Source organism: Bison bison, unplaced genomic scaffold (genome assembly GCF_000754665.1).
Source record: "Bison bison bison isolate TAMUID 2011002044 unplaced genomic scaffold, Bison_UMD1.0 scf7180017864383, whole genome shotgun sequence".
NCBI classification, from domain to species: Eukaryota; Metazoa; Chordata; class Mammalia; order Artiodactyla; family Bovidae; genus Bison; species Bison bison.
In genome coordinates, this window is record NW_011494955.1 from 5,366,487 (window position 1) to 5,372,733 (window position 6,247).

The following is a 6,247-nucleotide window of genomic DNA, read 5'->3' on the forward strand; positions in this document are numbered from 1 at the left end:
TAATCGGCCTTTGATGATACAAATGTTAGGCCTTTTGATATTGTCCAATGGGTCCTCAAGGCTCTGTTCATTTTTGTTTTCCAGTCTTTTTTCTTAGTTGTTCAGCTAGATAATTCTGTTGATCCATTTTCAAGTTCACTGACCTGTCATTTCAGTTACACCGTAGAGCCCATCTAGTGAATTTAAAAATTTCTGTCATATTTCTAGTTTAGATTTTTTCATTTGGTTCTTCTTCTCCTTCTTCTTCATCTATTCTTTGTCAAGACTGTCTACTTATCCTTTTACTTCAAGACCATTTGTCTTTATTTCTTTGAGCATGATTATAATATGTGCTTTTAGGTCAGTTCAGTTGCTGAGTCGTGTCCTATTCCTTGAGATCCCATGGACTACAGCACGCCAGAGTTCCCTGTCCATCACCAACTCCCGGAGCTTGCTCAAATTCATGTCTGTTGAGTCAGTGATGCCATCCAACCGTCTCACCCTCTTTTGTCCCCTTCTTCTCCTGCCTTCAATCTTTCCCAGCATCAGGGCCTTTTCTGGTGAGTCAGTTCTTCACATCAGGTGGCCAAAGTATTGGAGCTTCAGCTTTAATAGCACTTTTTCCAATGAATATTCAGGACTGATTTCTGTTAGGATTGACTGGTTTGATCTCCTTGCAATCCACTTTGGTTCAGTTCAGTTCAGTCTCTCAGTTGTGTCTGACGCTTTGTGACCCCATGGACTGCGGCACGCCAGGCCTCCCTGTCCATCACCAACTCCCGGAGTTTATTTAAACTCATGTCCATTGAGTCGGTGATGCCATCCACCCATCTCATCCTCTGTCGTCCCCTTCTCCTCCAGCTTTCAGTCTTTCCCAGCATCAGGGTCTTTTCAAATGAGTCAGTTCTTTGCATCAGTTGGCCAAAGGATTAGAGTTTCAGCTTCAGTGTCAGTCCTATGGACTGGTTGGATCTCCTTGCTGTGCAGGGAACTCTCAAGAGTCTTCTCCAACATCACAGTTCAGAAACATCAATTCTTTGGCGCTCAGCTTTCTTTATACTCCAACTGTCACATCCATACATGACTGCTGGAAAAACCATAGCTTTGACTAGACGGACCTTCGTTGGCAACATCATGTCTCTGTGTTTTAATATGCTGCTAGGTTTGTCATAGCTTTTCTTCCAAGGAGCAAGCATCTTTTAATTTCATGGCTGCAGTCACCATCTGCAGTGATTTTGGAGCCCCCCAAAATAATTGTTTCCATTGTTTCCCCATCTATTTGTCATGAAGTGATGGGAGCATATGCCATGACCTTAGTTTTTTGAATGTTGAGTTTTAAGCCAGCTTTTTTCCACTCTCTTCTTTCACATTCATCAAGAGGCTGTTCAGTTCCTCTTCGCTTTCTGCCATAAGAGTGCTGTCATCTGAGGTTATATAATTCTAACATCTTGAAGTTGGTATTTGTTGATTATCTTTTCCCTTGTGAGATGTTGAAATTTTCAAGTCTTTTTGTACAGGTTGACTCTTGAACAGTGTGGAGGTTATGGAAACCAACCCCCATGCAGTCAAAAATCCACATTTAACTTTGTCATTGGCCCTCCATATCAGCAGTTCCATATCTGTGGGTTCAGCTAGCTGGAGATTGTGTAGTATTATTGAAAACAATTTGTGTATAAGTGGATCCACGCAGGTCAAACCCATGTTGTTTAAGTGAAGAAGTGAAAGTCTCTTGGTCATGTCTGACTCTTTGTGACCCCATGGACTGTAGCCTGCCAGGCTCCCCTGGCCATGGACTTGTCCAAGCAAGAATAGTGGAGTGGGCTGCCATTCCCTTCTCCAGGGGTCTTTCTAACCCAGGGATGGAACCTGGATCTCCTGCATTGCAGGCAGATTTTTACCATCTGAGCCACAAGGGAAGCATGTTAAAGAGTCATCTGTATATCAGTTTGGATTTATATTCTGACATTTAAAAAATTATATGAGACTTTGGATCTTGTTCAAATCCTATAGATTTGTTTGTTTATGTGATCAGGCAGTCAGTCTAGTTGGGTTCAGGCTTCAAATACCTATCTGCCTTCTTTGGGCTGGAGTTCAGTATCAGTTTAGTTTTCAAAGTGCTATTTGCTGTGTTATTTGTATCTGTTCCATGTACATACCAGCCAGTGGCTAGTCTCCGACTTGGGCAGTGGTGTACCTCATAGATCAATTGTCAGAATCTTCAGAGTGTTGTTGAGGGTCAGATACTTTGATGTGCCGCCTGGGGGTGATTCCTGGAGTTCACATACAGCGTCATTGAGCTCCCTCTTCTTTCTGTTGTTAACCCAGACTTTCCAGTCCAAAGGATTCTCCTTCTTGCTTCACTTGCTAGAAAGCTGAGACTTGAATTTCTCTCCTCTCCTTGCACATCTGTGATTACCTTTCCCTTGAGAACCAAGTGACAGGAGGCTCAGGAAAGAAAACAAAGCAACGGAGTTTCCTTCAAGGCTCCTGGGATCACAGTCCTCTGGTCAGAGAAAAGGTTTTCCTTTCTGACTGCTGTTGTCATTGCAACTGCTGCCTAGTTGCCTTGAATGTAGGGTGAGAGGACAGAAGGGAAACAGACAAAATCGGGGGGTTGCCTCTACTCCCTTTGACCTTTAAGGAATCCCTTTACTGTTTCTTGGGCCAAAAATGGAGGTCTTCTTGGAACTTTTTCTTTCTGTACCTGGTGCACAGTTCTGAGTTTGGGCTGCCTTTGAGTCCAGGCCAGGAGATACTCAGTTCAGTTCAGTTCAGTTTAGTCACGTCCGACTCTTTGCGACCCCATGAACCACAGCACTCCAGGCCTCCCTGTCCATCACCAACTCCCGGAGTCCACTCAAACCCATGTCTATTGAGTCAGTGATGCCATCCAACCATCTCATCCTCGGTTGTCCCCTTCCCCTCCTGCCCTCAATCTTTCCCAGCATCAGGGTCTTTTCCAATGAGTCAGCTCTCCGAATCAGGTGGCCAAAGTACTGGAGTTTCAGCTTCAACATCAGTCCCTCCAATGAGCAGCTAGGACTGATCTCCCTTAGGATGGACTGGTTGGATCTCCTTGCAGTCCAAGGGACTCTCAAGAGTCTTCTCCAACACCACAGTTCAAAAGCATCAATTCTCCTGCACTCAGTCTTCTTTATAGTCCAACTCTCACATCCATACATGACTACTGGAAAAACCATAGCCTTGACTAGATGGACCTTTGTTGGCAAAGTAATGTCTCTGCTTTAGAATATGCTGTCTAGGTTGGTCATAACTTTCCTTCCAAGGAGCAACCATCTTTTAATTTCATGGCTGCAATCACCATCCGCAGTGATTTTGGAGCCCAGGAGATACTAGAAGAAGCAAAAAGGGAAACTCCGTAGATGTCATGATATTTTGAGCCATGGTTTGTTTTCTCTGTCCACCAGTTATCAGTTACTTTTTAGTCTTTAGATAATGCGTGGAGCAGCTCAATTCCTGGAGTTTAGCTGAATTCCCTAGGAGAAACACTGTGGAATGTACTTACTCCATCTTAATTGGAACCAGAAACTTTGGCTATTTATTAGACACATTTTAAGAGAGAACCAAGATAGACAGGGGCAAAAAAGGCCGTGGCTTCAAGGCAGGTTATCAGTCCTGAAAGATCTGTGACTGGACTAACAGGCCTTAGGGTCCCTAATGGAGAAGACACCCCAAGGAAGGACTCCAGTGTTTTTGGTTCAGGGTGCTCTTTCTTCCTTCTTTTTAATTTTTGAATTTAAATTAAAATTTAAAAAGAGATTGTATTTGTACTCAGTACATAATCTGGAAGTTATAAAGGGAACAAAGTTGAATTCCTCCCCCTGGAGACACCTATGTACCAGTTTCTTGTGTGTCCTTACAGAGACATTCCACACAATACCATATATAAAATGGGAATAAGTGTGCATATAGTAACCAAAACAGTCGTGTGCTATGCACACTGCTCTATGCTTTGCTTTCTCACTTAATATGTCCTGGAGACTTTCATAGCAATGTCCACAGAAGGCCTCATTCTTCTTAGCAGCTGTGAAGAATGCCATTTAAAGAATGTGTTATGATTCATTTAATGAGTCCTTTATTGATAGACTTTATTCCACCAATAAATGTTTATTCCGTCCTTTGTTATAACAGGAAAGTTGCATTGAGTATCCTTGTGTACCTATCGGACATATGTGGGGCAGTATCTATAGAATAAATACCTGGGAGTGACATTGCTGGGCAGGAAAGGATGTGTGTTCACTGAGAGTTACCAAGTTGTTAATAGCATATTGATATCTTATTTCATACAACTGCAGATAATCTGTCAGTTTTTTAAACCTTGGTAAGGAGAGGACTATTAGATGACGTAATAGAAACCTTCATATGATCTGAAGTCTTTCTCTATCTCTGGCTGATATCTAACTCTGATTGTGCCTGGTTTTTTACCAACATGATGTGGAAGAAAAGGAAAATGTGCGAATTGGCATTTTTCTTCTTTCTTGTCCCTTGTTACTCTAGTAAGAGACATGCCAACAAGCTGTGGGAAAAAAATATATTGTAAAATTACTAAATAGGAAATATCCAAAAGGAAGGCTGTGACAGTCAAGAGGATGTGAATGACCAACTGATGGGACAGTCAGTTCCAAATCCTCAGATGTTGGTTTGCGTTAAAGCCTTTCTTCTGAGGAACATTTTGTCCATCACGTGTGCTTACGTATATAACCATGCCTGTATAGGTAGGAAGAGAGTTCAGGAGAAAGCTGTTCTTCACTGTACTGATGGTGAAACAGAGGCCTTACAAATATAATGATTTTTTTCTGACCCCTGGATCACCACATTTGATGTGAAAAATTTGAATGTGTGGAAGTCTTGGAGACATATTTAATGTAGATACCAAAGAGTTGTCACTTCAGGTTTTTCTGATGGTTTATGGTGTTTATTTGAAAGCAAGGCTTTATTGGAAAATCTGTATGTCAAATTTTCCACTATGATGGAGCGTTTTGCTAGTAACCTTCCTTTTGATCCTTTTAACATGACACCTGAGACTAGAAATCAGATCAGTGAGGTGCTCAAAAATCTTCATAATTACTTGGCTTTGACTGTGTCATTATCTGCTTCAATTAATTTTAATAAATAAAATAAAATTAGCTATAAAATTGATTTGGAAAAAAAAGACTTTTAAAAAATCTTTTTGGGTTTTTTTTTTGTTTTGGCATCTGGATAGGGACTTGAAAAGACTGTTTTTAAAGTGAATGATGTGTGGCTTTCCAAGTGAGAATTCTAATTGGGTAGATTATCAAGTGATAAAACTGGTTTGGGTGGCTCTTCAGATAGACATCTTGTTTTTAATTTTTATACCTTTAACCCTATATTGTTTGAAATTTTTGGATGGGCATATAAAACTTTTTAAAAGAAATGTAATATAGTAGAAAACAAAGGAAAACAGCTATCTTGGAAGGCTGTGTGTTTAATACAGTGAAACAGTTGTTACAGAAAACATTATTGGCATTTCTTGTTTGAAATGCCCTTCAAACCTATTCTACATCAGTCCAAAAAAAAAAAAAGGGGGGGGGGGAGGGGTTGGCTGTCGAATCAGGTACCACTGTGCGCAAACTGGGAAAGTAAAGTGTGACAGTTCTTACAATGACTCGAGTAGAGCAGGCTTACTGGAAGGTGCTGAGGATGGCTCGTGGCATATCCTTGGTCTTTCCTCAGATTGTGGCTTTCTAGAAAATGCAGTAGAGGAAAGACTCAAGAAACTTTTGATTGTTTAAATGCTTTATCTTTTACTTTTTATCATCATAAAGTTTTGTGACCTTCTCTGCTTATCATATGAAGCAAGTTTATCAAGAGTGCTTATCACAAACTTACCATGTCTGTTTGGGTCTAGAAATTCTGTTTTGAACATTAACAAATTTGGATTTAGAGATCAGAGTCAGTATGCATCTTTCTGAAAAGGCAGCCTATGCATTCTCTGAATTTAAATCATTACCCTGCTGCTGCTGCTAAGTCACTTCAGTCGTGTCCGACTCTGTGCGACCCCATAGATGACAGCCCACCAGGCTCCCCCGTCCCTGGGATTCTCCAGGCAAGAACACTGGAGTGGGTTGCCATTTCCTTCTCCAATGCATGAAAGTGAAAAGTGAAAGTGAAGTCGCTCAGCCGTATCTGACCCTCAGTGACCCCATGGACTGCAGCCTACCAGGCTCCTCCATCCATGGGATTTTCCAGGCAAGAGTACTGGAGTGGGGTGCCATTGTCACTCACA

The 6,247-nt window shown here is 41.4% G+C and overlaps 1 protein-coding gene across 1 annotated transcript in view; it reads left to right on the plus strand.

Annotated features, from left to right (window-relative positions):
- The window catches only part of SCN8A (sodium channel, voltage gated, type VIII, alpha subunit), a 193,806-nt gene that overhangs the window by 25,581 nt on the left and 161,978 nt on the right, over positions 1–6,247 (plus strand). The window lies entirely within an intron of this gene.